A 15,377-nucleotide genomic window follows, 5' to 3' on the forward strand; every position below is an offset into this window, starting at 1 on the left:
CTTTTTTTTATTATTTTATTTTTTTTATTTTAGACACACAGAGAGAGCACAAGTTGGGGAGAGTGGCGGGGGGTGGGGGGGGGGTGTAGAGAGAGAGAGAGAGAGAGAGAGAGAGAGAGAATCCCAAGCAGGCTCCACACTCAGCACAGAGCCCGACCCAGGGCTCATTCCCATGACTCTGTGATCATGACCTGAACAGAAATCAAGAGTTGGGTGCTCAACTGACTGAACTACCCAGGTGCCCTTATATATTATCTGTTTCACCACTTAGAAGGATCCTACAAGGTGTTATCACCCACATATTATAGATGAGCCTTGAAGGACACTCAAGGCTCACTCAAAGACATTGATGGACAAGAGCAGAGAGTTAGTATTTCAGCACATTAGGCGTGCAAACCTGTGCTGTCCCCACTACATTGTCCTGTCTCCTCAAGGCAGCCTGGAAAATACATCAGGATGCAAGTTTTTTTCTGTTCTAGGATTTGGCAGGTTACCTCTGCTCTCACTTCAGCTTCTCCCCTCATGGAGGGTAGTGTACCACTTTGGGCAGTGTCCCTGATGACAAAATACTTTGGTTGTCTTTGGTGTATAAAGCTCTTATGATGTCAGCTTTGATTGTGAAAAGAACCATATACAAGCATTCACTAAATTCAGAACTACAAGACAGTACAGCTGTCCTACTTCCCTAATGTGCTTGGCTCACCCTCAGGAAGTAAACATAAATAGCATTGTGGCTGCTTTGTGATTAAAGGCAAGTCTCTTGCATGAAAAAATTTATCTCTTAAAAAGTAGCTTGAAGTAATCTAAGTATCATGATGAAGTATCAAAACGAATTTACTCTTAATTACAATGTGTCCTTTTAACATGCCATAGTGAAAGGATGTGTGCACAAGAGCAGTAAATTAAGAGTTCAAAGCGGTTGAGAATGTTTGCTTTGGATGGAATTAAACATTCTGCAGCTATAGAAAGATCTGTCTTGACTGCTTTTGAATTGCAACATTGTTTTTCTGTTTAGCCCCCTGTCTTCATTTCTGAATATCTGTTGTTAAAATATATTTACCAAAGGTAGATTTGTTTCTCTTTGCTGTTTTTACGGTAAAAAAGGTTTTTCTTGCTTCTATATTAACGCTAAAAACATTTTTGACACAAGTCTAAACAAGACAAATGTATGGATTAGATTTGTTCTGAAATAAACATGGCTTTAAGGCTTGTCTGCGGTAGTGGTAGCATAGGGAGAGGGAGAGAAAAGGCATTTTGGCCTTTTCTAACATCCAAACACTTAGAAATATTTCTGGGTCAGTCACACACTCCTCCCCCCCCTCCCCCGCCCCTGCCTCCAGCAGTACAGATATCCTCCTTCTTTGAACAATCCTGCCATTCATCTGGAATCCTACAACTCTTGTGAGTTGGTGGGGGAGGAGGGGAGAGGCTGGTGAAAACTTTCCTGTTTGCTTTCCATCTCCCTCCCACTCTCCGGCCCTCCATAGTTTGGGATGCAAGTTGGCTATGGGCTATCACCCTCTTAAACTAATTTTTTTTTTTTTTTTTTTTTTTTTTTTTTGCCAATTAAATTATGCCACTGCCCTTAGTTTCATTTTTGTCCAAGTTTGGGCCATAGACCACCTGCACAGGCATGACCCAAGGTGCTTATTAGAAATACAGAGCCTTTATGAATCCATATCTTCATGGGCACAGCGGAGGGATCTGCACTTTGGCAAAATTTGTAAGCGCACTGAAGTTTGAAGTCTTTGTGACCACTGAGCATTAACTAAAGGTTTAGCCATGTTGAATTGTTAGGCGACGACATCTTGGAGCTATATTTAGGTAATAATAATTTTAGAACTGGCTTAAAGTTTCGGTTCCACTAGGATTTATCGATTCCTTATATTTGTGCCAGGCTTCTTCATGTACATCCTTTCACATGACAGTCATAAGTTGTGTGGTGAGGTGAGTATTTTATCCCATGAGTAAAGATGAAGGAATTGAGATTCCCAGATATTAAGTGACTTGACCACCCAAGTTTATACAACTGGTTAATGGTGAAACTAGGATTTGGATCAGGTTTCTGACTCTGTTACCCAACCTCTTACCTTTCTCCCATGGTTGTTCTTTTGCTGAATTACAGGTGTTTATTGAGCTTCTGCTATAGGACAGACACTGTTCTGAGTGAAAGGGGATGAAAACTGTTTCCCCAGATCACATCTGAAAGGGAAAAGGTAGACAATAACAGCTCAAACAGCAGTACCCATATTAAAGCAAATGCAATAAATGAAGATTCTAAACCAGAAAAATGACATTCTTACAATCTTTATTGTTCCATAAAATGAAATTCAGACATTATTAGTCTTAAGGGCTAACAACGTCCTCAGTTATATCTAGCAGAATGTGAGAATTGTCCATAAAATATTAATTACTAAGGTTTGTAACAAGGAAATACGTCCTCTGGAAATTCAGTTCTATCTCATAAATAGTCTTGGCTATGAACAACGGGTCAGATGGGAAAGAATTTTGAAGCTTTTTAAGCACTTAACCATGAGACACATTAAGCAAACATTCTTCACCTATCACCCTGAGCATCTCAGCCTCCAGATACATACAATGGATTCGGAAGAGAACAGAAGTCATTGTCTCCACTCTTGGCTTAGGTGATGGGGCTACACAGGCCTACTGCTCAGTATATTTTGAAACAAATGTCTTTCTGACATTCACCAGAGAGCGCATTTATTTATTTATTTTACTTCGATGGTGGTTCTGGCCCCTCCTGGAAGCAGAATTAAAATGAGTGACTAGTGTGAAAAAAAAGAGAGACCGAAGTTTCTAGAACCCCCATGTCTTCCCTCAAATCCAGTGAGGTTACTTGAAAATAATGCTTGAAAACAATGCACTTAAATTTCCTTCACTTAGTTCCCCGTAGAAGTACCTCCTTTGGGATTCACCTCTGGAGGCTTTTGAGGGAGTCGATGAAAGAACCAATCATGTGAGGATTATTTCTGCATCCTCTCCACATGGCTTTAGCATCACTGTTCCTACTCTCCTAAGCTGTTCTGAGAGTTATTTACACCTAATGTTTGAGTGGTTTTGTTCTCCTGACCAACTCTGCCTGGAATGCCTTTCTCTCTGGGAATGCCCCGTTGACCCTCTGTGCATTTAGTTCAGATGTCGCTACTTCCTGGCCCCCTTCATTCCTGTCCCCCTTCTAAGGAGCTAACCATTCTGTCTCCCCTGCCCAAGCTCTGCGTCTCGAACCTAGCTTCTGCAGCTGAATTTTGTACTCTTTCCTTGGCTGCTGCTTTTGAGTTATCCTGAGTTATCATGAGGGTAATATTCATGACTTAGCCATCTCTTAGTCCTTGCATTTGTCACAAGTGGGAACCACGTATAACATTTTTTTAATTCAGTCGAAACTGGTGTAAATTTGAGATCAGTAGCAGGAGTATAGGGAATAGAATTAAGCCTTTAATACTGAAAAGGGGTTGTTCTAATCCCTGAAAGTGACTGGGAAGGTATGGAATCTGTCCTGGATGTCACTAAGGGATGTACCACTCAGTGTCAAGGGGGCTCAACAGAATTGGAGGCATCTACTGAAAGAAATCAATCTATTTCCTGCTTATACTGCCAAAGCAGTGGTAAATTCATCCAGGTATAATTCAACAGTCTCTTTATGCCTGGGTCTATTTATAACCTCTCACTGACACCCTACCCCATGCCCCTTTTTTCCTACACTACGGTCAAGATTATGTATAGCTGAAGGTTAAGGCTCATCTCTGGACCACGACTTCACCAATACAATGCTAGACTAAGATGGGTCACCAGCTCCAATGTTTTGGATGTTTCTGAAGTCACCTCATCTTCGAGGTAGCTAGTGGAAGAGGAAAAGATATCTGGAGCTTAACCTTCTTGCTTTACCTGAGTTTTCCCTTCTGTTCTAGCCCTTCATCTAGGAAGGACAGATATTTCTATGCCCCTTCCCCCCCGACTGGTTGGGACTTTGTCTCTGTCATTTTCTCCTCCTTCCCAGCCTCATGGTTTATTTACCTTTTATGATAAAAAGGGATCAGGAAGAAAAACTAGCTTCTCCATTAAGGAACAAAATTAGACAATTAAAAGTATTTGCTATATTTGTCCCTGCTTATGAGGCAGAAGCCCCTAGAATAGGTAGCATATCAAGTCACATCATTAATTTTCACCTTAGCAGGAGCAAATGAACAAAAAATTCTTTTTTTTGAGGGTTGGTTTTGATGCAAGGAGGGGAAAAGAAACGTTGAAATCAAAAGTATCTCTGACCAAGAAAGGTACAAGCAAAACGGTAGGGAGATAAACATCACCCACTTCCCATGAAGATACTGAATGGACCTGATTGACTGGTAAACTTATTCTTTTCACCTTGAGATCCAGACACAATGTGGGACCAACCTTCTTCATTTACTGACTTATGACTGTGCTCCATCCTGGTATTTGGAGCTAAGTCAGGAGATTTTATTCATCCCCTAACATGTCATTGATAAGAACATTTTGTTTTCCTGATACTGGTTTTCACAGACATTTCCATGCTGTGCATCGTCTGGTCTGGCTTTTGTCAAGAAAAGACAGTCCACTCCAGCCCTTGCCAAATGTAAGATAACGATGGATGACCTTCTTTAGGCTCCTGGGGGCTTGCACTTTGAGAAGAACTCCTGGGGGAGGCATGGTGTGTGTGTGTGTGTGTGTGTGTGTGTGTGTGTGTGTGTGTGCGCGCGCCCACATACACATGGTCACACATGTGAGGTCTTTGGTTTCTGCATTCTTTAAATCTCATAGTACTACTGGGGTTGGGGAATGAGTGTGGGACTTACCTGGTCATCCGTAGGAAGGGCGAGGAGGCTGGAAAAGCAGTCTTCGTGTGCGTGGGAACAAATGAAGTTCTGGCAGCTCTTCGTGCACTTAGCGGTGGGTTGTTTTTTCTGATTGAGAACACCACTACTGGTGGAAAAAGCCTTTGTCTTACCAGTGGGTAAAAGCCACCTTTCTCTGGGAGGGAAAGAGAATAATGAATTGCTTTGAAAAATGTGGGGTCATGGCTATTTCTTGTCAGAGGAAAAAGGCGTAGTCTTTGTGGTCAGACCTGGATCTCAATCCAGGCTCCGTTCCATACTAGCTGCATGATTTGGGGCAAATAACTCACCTCCTCCGAGCTTCAGTTTCTTCATGAGCACAAAGGCAAAAATAATACATACCTCGCAGAGTTGTAAAATAAAGGGGGGAGGTAGTTACAGAGCCTAGTACGTATAAGGCGTTCAGTGAGCTCCCTTTATCCTGTAGATGTTGCTTTTACATCCAGAAAATTAGTAAGGACAAACTCACAAGAGCTGATTTTTCTCTTACTAATCACCCACAGCAAATGGCAGGTGACTATTTTCGCAAAGTAAGGAAGTTTGTTTTATGAACCCCCCTCCTAAATAATCTTAAAGTGGTCTGTCCAAACATTTGGTGGGACACTTCATATCTCATAGAAGCTAGTTTTAGCAAAATGCCAAAAGTTACAGCTTGTATTAAAAAGGAAGAAAATGCGGGGCATCTGGGTGGCCCAGTCGGTTAAGCTTCGGACTTTGGTTCAGGTCATGATCTTGCAGTTCGTGGGTTTGAGCCCCACATCAGGCTCTGTGCTGACAGCCAGAGCCAGGAGCCTGCTTCAGATTCTGACTGTCTGTCTGTCTGTCTGTCTCTGCCCCTTCCCCGCTTGTGCTCGGTCTCTTTCTCTCTCAAAAAATGAATAAACATTAATTTATTTTTTTTTTTTTAAAAAGGAAGGCAATGAGAAGCACTGGCGTATACATAAACATGGTGTCTTAGTTCAGGCTGCTATAACAAGATACCATAGACTGGGTGGCTTATAAATGGCAGAAATTTATTTCTCACGGTTTTGGAAGCTAGAAATCTGCAATCAGTGTGCCGACATTGTTGGGTCACTGGGAGACCCCTTTTCCTGGTTGCAGACTTTCATTTTCTACTTCTATCTTTACATGGTGGAAAGAGAGCAGAAGAATTCTCTGGGGCACCTTTTATATGCACTAATCCTATTCATGAAGGTTCTGCCATGGTGGCCTTATTACTTCCCAAAGGTTCTACCTCCTGGTACCATCACATTGGGGGTTAGGATTTCAACATGTGAATTTGGCAGGGGGCGGAAAACACAAACATTCAGTCTATAACAAGTGGTGATTTTGTAACAAACTTGTCCAGATATAGTCATTTCTCCTTGGAAAGGAAGCCACCAATAACAGAACATCTACTACATACTACGTATTTTCATATACGTACCTTCTAATCTATATGAAATCCATACAATAATTTTTTAAATTTTTTTTCAACGTTTTTTATTTATTTTTGGGAAAGAGAGAGACAGAGCATGAACGGGGGAGGGGCAGAGAGAGAGGGAGACACAGAATCGGAAACAGGCTCCAGGCTCCGAGCCATCAGCCCAGAGCCTGACGCGGGGCTAACTCACGGACCGCGAGATTGTGACCTGGCTGAAGTCAGACGCTTAACCGACTGCGCCACCCAGGCACCCCTCCATACAATAATTTTTTAAGCCTTGCCTGTGATCTTTAACAAGAAATACTTATTTTAATTATGTCTGTGTATATACTTGTATGTAATATGCGTAGATAACATAATTATAGGCATGTATAAAATGGAAGAAAAATTCATGAAACAATGCTTATCTTATGAATCTTGTGATGGACCCTTGATGTTTTCTATTCTATTATACTCTTTAATTTTGTTAAAATGTCGAGTGTACCTCAAAATGATGTTATGACCTGCTAATGTATAACAACTTGCATTTTGAAAAATTCTGTCCTACCTTCTAGGTACTGTTATCTACATTTTGTTTTTTACTTCAGAACTGGACATTCAAAGAGCATGTGACATGTGTCCAAGGCCATATAGCCAGGAAGTGTTGGGTTACGGATTTGAACATAGTGTTTTGATTCTGAAATCTGTTTTGCTTCCATCACACTCCGTGGCCTTTTGTGAAACTTTCCTGTCTTCTTTTTTTGTGTGTGTATCTGTCCCCCAAACATTCTTAGCTGTTCAGAGGCCATGAAACCATTAGCTAGGGCAATCCTGGAAGCAGTTAAGATAATTGCACCAGACATGAAAGGTATAGCCTCTAGAACCCTCTTCTTTGCCGGGTTCTCGCTGAGTGCGCCCTGCATACAGAAAACCTGGTCTCTTTATTCAGATGTTTTTTTTTGTTTTGTTTTGTTTTGTTTTTTGAAAAAAATTTTTTTTCAACGTTTATTTATTTTTGGGACATAGAGAGACAGAGCATGAACGGGGGAGGGGCAGAGAGAGAGGGAGACACAGAATCGGAAACAGGCTCCAGGCTCTGAGCCATCAGCCCAGAGCCCGACGCGGGGCTCGAACTCCCGGACCGCGAGATGGTGACCTGGCTGAAGTCGGACGCTTAACCGACTGCGCCACCCAGGCGCCCCTATTCAGATGTTTTAAAATAGCGTTTTGTTTTTCCTTTCCAAAGGGAGGCACAAGCTGCTGGTTGAAACTGAGGAGAAAAATACCTATTTACTGTTTGGCTTTCCAGTTTGCACCCTCTTGGCCTAGAGAATGAACAAAATGAAGGCAACATAAAGAAGGCAATGTTGCACCCTTGGATTCATTTTGACGATTTTTTACCAACACCTTAAAGCAGACCAGAGAATGTGACACAACCATGTTTTATAGTCTATCTTGTTTTTCCTGTGACATGTTGCTTTCCGGAATTCTTAAAAATAATAAGCTTTGCAAATCCAATGTAAAAAATAGCTAGTGTGTTTAAAAAAATCTTTTTTTTAAGAGGGGGGTGGTGGAGAGGGGCAGAGGGAGAGAGAGAGATAGAGAATCTTAAGCAGCCTCCACGCCCAGTGCAGAGCCCAATGTGGGGCTCAATTCCATGATCCTGGGATACGGACCTGAGCCCAAATTAAGAGTTTGAAGTTCATCCAACCCAACCAAAGTTTTGATGCCCCTATTTTAAAAAATCTTTTATTCAGAGAGTCTGGAAAGACGGTTACATGGCCTTGCCCCCATTTGCAGTTAAATAGAGAGAATTACCTTATCTGTGAGATTTTTCACTGAAGAACTCCAAGAGTCTGACAAGCCAAAGCCTGCCAATGCCTCAGACAGCAACTGCTTAGAAGCTCAGTTAAGTCCAGGCCAGAGTTAAGCCTGGTTAAGTCAGGCATATATTTTGACATTCTAATACTAAGCCTTCTTATTCAAATTGCCAGAATGTATAAGTGATTACTACAAAATTCTGTAGTTTTGTTTTTTTCTTAAAGAACAGAAAAAGAAAGGAAGAAAGAGATTGTGGGCATTGATAGAACTCAACAGCCACTAAGGATTGGACGACTGCCCCAGAAGACCAGAAAAATCTCTATTTTGACCGGTAAAATCTCTATTTTGACCGGTCGTGCCTTCAATCAATAAATATGTATCAGGTATTTACTGTGCACTGGATACAAAGGCAAGCTGTTTTTCTCAGGAAGTGCACTCATTGCAAAATTAATTTCTTTATATGTCCTCTGTTCTGGAAAGCATTTGGGTGACTGGGCGCTTCCTCTGAGCCAAGTTTCTGGTTCCGGTGCTCTGTGTAATGGCATCTCAAGGAAGGTCACTGGAGGCCGAGTTGCGGGGATGGCAAGAACTGGGGTTGAGCGGTCACATGGGACTTTGTCTAATGGGTAGTTCTTGGGGTTATGGAGACAAACCTAGTTTCCTCCCTGCATGTTGCTAAGAACAGTGACTATACAATTGACTTTGTTCTGTAGAATAAGAACCCTTTTCTTAGACTTATAGAACTCAAAGAGGGTTTGGGATTATGGTGATAAACTAAAGGGGCTCCTGATCATTTATGGCCTCTGTGTGTGTGTGTGTGTGTGTGTGTGTGTGTGTGTGTGTGTGTGTTCGTTTATTTATTTTAAACAAAAAAGCATTCATTTACTTATTAAAAAGAAAAAGCATAAAGCTGAAAACCAAAACAAAATATCCTTGCTGTCAAGGAGCATCCATTCACTTTTGACACATTAGTGCCTAATCCAGGGTCTATGTTCCTTGAGAAGATTAATGATTTCCTTGGCTTCTTTACAGACTTGGTTTCTCTAGAATGAAGGATTCCAGAGAACTGTGGGCTCCATGTAAGAGAGCCCAGTGGGGCTTTTTAATGGTCCACTGGACTAGCCTTTGTGTTGCAAGTGAGTTTTGGGGCCAGGATCAAGAACTCTTCTTTTAAATAAAAATTTTGTTGAGCACTCGCTTTGTCTGAAACAGACTCTACAAGGGCATCGTACCTGGAATACCACAGAAGCCCAGTGAATATATTTTGAAAAAACGTAGGGATGGTTAATTCTTGGACCCCATCGCAGCGAAACTTGAAATCTAGTGTTGTAAGCAGACACTGATTTTCAGTGAATCGTTTATTCAGCAAATATCTATTAAGTGCCTGCTACTTTACAGGCACTCTCTGGGCTCTAGACAACAAGATCATGGTAACAGTGAGAAAAGTATTGCCAAGTTGCACCCTCAGTGTCAGAGTAATGATAGTAATAGATGACTACTATTCAGTGCTTATTATGTACCAGCTACCATGCTAAGTGTTTTGCATAATTATCTTACTGAATCCCCCATGATACCCTTGGGTGGTATAGTTATACTATTTTCATTATTGCCTTATGTTTACAGTTAAGAAAACAGAGGCTGGGAGAGGTGAAGGAACTTGCCCAAAGTCATAAAGCAAAGAAGCAGCACAGCCAGGATTTCAGTCTTTGTGGGGCTCTCATCCCTCTGGCTTTTCACCTAAAAGTTTAACAATAACCCTTTGTCGTTAAAAAAGTAGCCCAATATTCTTTTACTGGAAGGATTTCGTAGGAGGAATGAGCCACACATCAGTTGATGGTTTATCTTGCCCAGGCTTATTTATGTGGGATTCCTGTTCAGGCCAGTGCCCACATTCAGAGACCTTGGGTAATAAGTACTGTGTGTTTTATTAGTGACTGTTCTTTACTTAACCCTTAGGAGTCTGTGTAAATCTCATCCTGAATGAGACTTGTTCTGAAATATTTCGTGTTTTTTATGGTACTTAAAGGCTTTTCCTGCCAAATCTAGAGCTTTTAATTAAAAGTGCAGTGCCTCGGAAAGGATGAATGCTCTCCCGGGCCCTGCTCAGACCCACTGTTTACCCTCTGGGTGGAGGAGAGGGCAGCCACGCAGCTGTCACAAGAGTCACTGCTGATCAGAGAGAAATGGCTTTCGCTTCCTTCATTTCCTACTCCTCCAGTCCTCGAGCACACACTTCCACTGCTGTGGTGGCTACAAAGCACTGCTGGGGTTGAATTTACTCAATGGTGGGGGCTGTTAAGGGAGGCCGGTCTAACAAGTGGGCACAGTATTGGGACCTGCAGTGGTCTTGCTTCTTGAGAAACAGAGCGAGTGGATTACTAATGCTTATCATCCTCTGTGCTGAGCTGATAATTATTTCCTGGGTCAGACTCTTGGAAGCCACTTCCTCTACCTCAATCCTTCGTTTCCCTGTCAAACGTCAAAAAAGAGAGAAAGGTCCCACTGAGTTTTCGTTTGGGATGGGTCAGAATGCTTCTTGTCTCCGTCTTCTGTCTCTCTGCCTCTGACAGTTACTCCACCAGTCTGTTTCCCCCACCCAGTCAGAGCAAAACCTTTCTTTGTTCAGTGCTCATGTCTTGTCTGTGTAAGTATCCACCTCATGCAGCTGCCATGAGAATGAAATGAAATAAATTAAATGATAAGGGAAGAACTTTATAACAGTTCTGTGGGCGTCACTCCTAGGACTGATGTTGTGGGTGTACGACCTGAGCCTCTGTGCAGGGACCTGTGCTTAGAAGAGCCTGCCCTTGCTTTAATGCCCTGCTGTCACTCTCTGGAAATTATTTTTTTTTAATTTTTATTAAAAAAAATTTTGTTTTACATTTATTTATTTCTGAGAGACAGAGTGAGACAAAGTGAGAGTGGGGGAGGGACAGAGAGAGAGGGAGACACAGGATCGGAAGCAGGCTCCAGGCGCTGAGCTGTCAGCACAGAGCCCGACGTGGGGCTCGAACCCACAGACCGTGAGATCATGACCTGAGCTGAAGTCGGACGCTCAACCGACTGAGCCACCCAGGTGCCCCTCTCAGGAAACTCTTAATAATTCCTGAACAGGGGGATCCTCATTTTCATTTGGCACTGGGTCCCCCATATCCTGTATTGGTTCCTGCTTAAGCTGCAAAGAGGCAAGACCATGCTTTTCCCTAGTACTGTCCTTCAGTGCGATCTTTGTTGCCGATGATAACATGGACACTTAATATCCCAAAGATTTACCTTTGGGAACATATGTTAGGATGCCAAGCTTTGTTTCCCTCTGTTGCCCCCATAAGAAAGCTAAAAAATAGTTGCCAGCTGGTATGCTTAAGACATAGCGGCTTTCCCATACACAAAGAAGTGTGAGCTCCTTTAAAAATCAAAGGATCAACATTATTAGGGGATTTACAGCATTTTCAGAAAGCATGCCACCAATGTTCACCTGCTTTTCTGATTCCTGGGGCAAAGGGAATTCTGGAGAGAAGCAGTGAGATACTGTGCTCTCACATTTCAAAAAGAACTATTGTAGAGTGTCATTTGTTTAAAGTTTATTTATTTTGAGAGAGACAGAGACAGCATGAGCAGGGTGTAGGGTCAGAGAGTGGAGTGGGGAGACAGAGATAATCCCAAGCAGACTCCACACTGTCAGCACGGAGCCCAACGTGGGGCTCAAACTCATGAAATGGTAAGATTATGACCTGAGCCAAAATCGAGAGTTGGACACTTAACTGACTAAGCCACCCAGGTGCACCTGGAGTGTCATCTTTATTCATGAATCAGTAAATCCCACAACTATGTCCACGGTGCCTATGAGGGTCTAGACACTCTCTTGCTCACCATGAACATCACAAACCTGGCCTTTGCCCTCCTTAAGCTCCTGGTCTGGAGGGAGAGATCAGATGTTATAAGAAGTGCTGTGTACTGAGTACTGTATAGGCTCATCAGGGAGCATAAGGCAAATTGGGAATCAAGGGGGATTCTGGAGGAGAGGACTTCTGAGTTGATGCCTGAAGAATAAAAGGAAAAGAGGAATATGATCTCTTTAGCTGACTTTAGTGAGAGGCGGCCTACGGGTGTGAGAGACTTTGACTAGAGCTACACTAAGGATAGCTTTTAGGTGAGGTTGACCTGAGTTTGGGTATTATTTGTGTTGCTAACTAGCTGTGTAACCTCAGAAAAGTTCCTTAACTTCTCTGAGCCTCTAGTTTTCATCTGTGGAATGGGGATGATTATGAGTCCTACTTCACCTGGCTGTGGTCAAGATTGAGGAGTTGATTTCTCCCAAATCTAGCACAGTGCTTGACAAGGGGTAAGGGTGAAATGAATATTGGCTGTAATATTTCAAGACATAGTAGCCATTTTCTCATTTAAGACATGACATTCTGGGGCGCCTGGGTGGCTCAGTGGGTTAAGCTTCTGACTTCGGCTCAGGTCATGATCTCGCGATCCGTGGTTTCGAGCCCCGCGTCGGGCTTGGTGCTGACATCTCAGAGCCTGGAGCCTGCCTTGGATTCTGTGTCTCCCTCTCTCTTTCACCACCCCCCCCCCAAAATAAATAAAGATTAAAAAAAATAGACATGATATTCTGAAGCAATCCTGCAGAGACTGATTTAATAATAAGCTTGGTTTCTTGTCACTTAGAGTTTGGCCAGACATTCACTGCTCTTTAGTGCCTCATCGTATCTGAGCAGCCTTTCTACTCAGGACGGGAAGCAGTTCTCAGTTGTCGTCAATGTGGGAACAAAGCAGCCAGGTACCTCAGTGAGAGGGTCAGTGAGGACGTGAGATTTGCTGTGATGAGGGAGCCAGAGTTCTGAATCCCATTCATTGTGTTCAGTTGAGCTGCCAAGAGGAAATGATGTGGTCAATCTCATAGGATTAAAACCAGAGATCCTTATTAATATGGATATTCAAGAAGTTGAAGTCATAGCCCTGAGGAAGGAACTGGGGACCCTTGTAATTGGTTATATGCAATATTTTTGTGATCATAGCCGATAGCATCTAGAAGATGCTGAAAACATAAACCCCAGGGCTCACCCCTATCACTTGTCTCCTAATTACTGCCATCTGTTCTCGCCACCGAGTTCCCTGTGACACGGTCATACTTGCTCCATGATGGCCTAACCAGGTCAGCCTGCACAACAGCAAAATCCGTGACTGTTGTTTGTGGCGTTTTGCCTAACAGTCTGCCGATCGGAGAGTCGATTTCCTCTCAGAAATAGGACGCAGGACTGTTTGGTTTTCCTGGCCTAAAGTTTAAAGATGTTCTGAGCATGGGTCCAGGGGCCTTGGCTCTGATCTGGATCATCAACTTTGCAGAATTCATTCTGAAATAACGCTTTCTTGAAGCCCTCTGGACTTCCGCCCATAGCTTTGTTTGCCTCTCTGATCTATCCATGGATAAGTAATCAAAACCTCTGCCCAAAGCACTCTAGAAAAAGGTGGCTCTAGTCCCTGCAGTGAGGGGAGTTACAATGTGATTGCAGAGCCGCGGCAAGCTCATACGAGAGCTAGATTTGTGTATCCGTGCCTGGTATGTGGGACGTCAAACCTCTGTGAGTAAAATGGAGGACGGCATTCAGGCTGCAGCTTTGATTACCATATGCAGTCCTCAGGTATCAATGGTCTGGAAGCCAAGAGTCTTATGGAAAAGCATGATTGGCCATTTGCTGAGTCAGAGTGAGTGCTCACCAGTGGCGATGATGATGGTGATGCTGTGTAGGGTCTGCTTGTTACCAGTGCGTATCTCAGAAATTATACGTGTCATCTTCCCGACGACACACACATACATTATTGTTCCTTTTCACTGACCAAGAAACCATCTCGGAGAGATTGAGTGATTCACCCAAGGTCACACAGCCGGAAAGTGGCAAATGCGGTGTTGGAATTCATGACTACCAGTCGGCGATTTGCGGAATGTGTTGCTTCCTCTCTGTGTGATATTGCACGTGTTGCAGACGTCTTAAAGCCTATGTTTCCTTTTCTATAAGATGGGATAAGATGATAGGGTTGTTACAAGGATTAAAGGAGAATTAATAGATCAAAAAGGGCTTGGAAAACTGTAGAGTACTATTAATGCGTATTTTGATATGATAAAGAAAACTTACAGATAATTTTCCAAACTTGTCTTGGGCTGTTTTATGCCAAAGCGGGCCTGGGATCCCTATATTAGAACTTGCTGGTGATACAGCTCTCCACACGTCCAACTTTTGTTATTTTTTTTTATTTAGTTTAAAACAAAATGTTTTAACATTTATTTATTTTTGGGAGACCAAGTGAGACAGAGCGTGAACAGGGGAGGGGCAGAGAGAGAGGGAGACACAGAATCTGAAGCAGGCTCCAGGCTCTAAGCTGTCAGCACAGAGCCCGACACGGGGCTTGAACCCACAAACCGTGAGACCATGACCTGAGCTGAAGTCAGACACTTAACCAACTGAGCCACCCAGGCGCCCCTTCTTTTGTTATTTTTACCACCAGTTGACTAGGTCACTCGTTTAAAAAACATTTATTGAGCTCATTTGTGTGTCAGGAAAAATGCTGGGTCGTCCCTATATGACAGGACATATGTCATCATGACCGCCACCTCATGAAAGTCACAGCTCAAGGGGGAGACTAGGATGAAATACATAAACAAACAAAAAAATATGTAATTGAAAATTTTGATGCATGCTCTAAGAGGGAATAATGTTGTTATGAGAGAAAACCAAGAGTGTAGGCATAATTAAAATGGGCCAGGAAATAACTTTTGAAGAAATGATTTGTAAACTGAAGGATGAGTAGGAGTTAATTGGGTGCACAGGCAGAATGCTCCAGGCATAAGAAAGAGCAAATTTTAAGGCCCAGAGTAAGGAAATAATAATACTTAATTATAGTAATTATAAAAGCTAACATCTAGTGAACTCTTATGTGCCAGCAACTATATCAAATGTTTTACCAGTATTACCTCATTTTATCCTCAAATGCCCTCTGAGGTAGATGCTATTTTTATTCCTAATCTACAAATGAGAAAATTGAAGCTAGGGAGATTAAGTAACTTTACCAAGGTCATATAGCAGCATGTGAGTGCTGGAACAGGGGTTTAAATCCAGCCAGGATGATTAAAAACTCACATTCGAAACTCAATCTTGGTTCAGCTAAGTAACTAAAAGTTGATCAGTCCATCTGTTAGGGTTCAGATGCCAACAACAGAAACCTCCTTAGCTAGTTTAAGGAAGAAGCGGTTTATCAGGTACTCAGCAGTTTACAAAGAG

General features: G+C 42.6%; 1 protein-coding gene across 3 annotated transcripts in view; it reads left to right on the plus strand.

The window, feature by feature from the left end:
• Positions 1-15,377, plus strand: part of FREM1 (FRAS1 related extracellular matrix 1) — a 285,770-nt gene that overhangs the window by 51,402 nt on the left and 218,991 nt on the right. Inside the window, exon 1 of one of the 3 annotated variants that reach the window (XM_047830266.1) lies at positions 8,321-8,425. The exons of the other annotated variants lie outside the window; for them this stretch is intronic. The gene's annotated coding sequence lies outside the window, so the exon portion shown is untranslated. Of the gene's footprint in view, positions 1-8,320; positions 8,426-15,377 lie in introns of those variants that run through there. 3 annotated transcript variants of the gene reach the window in all.

This window comes from Prionailurus viverrinus, chromosome D4 (assembly GCF_022837055.1).
Source record: "Prionailurus viverrinus isolate Anna chromosome D4, UM_Priviv_1.0, whole genome shotgun sequence".
NCBI classification, from domain to species: domain Eukaryota; kingdom Metazoa; phylum Chordata; class Mammalia; order Carnivora; family Felidae; genus Prionailurus; species Prionailurus viverrinus.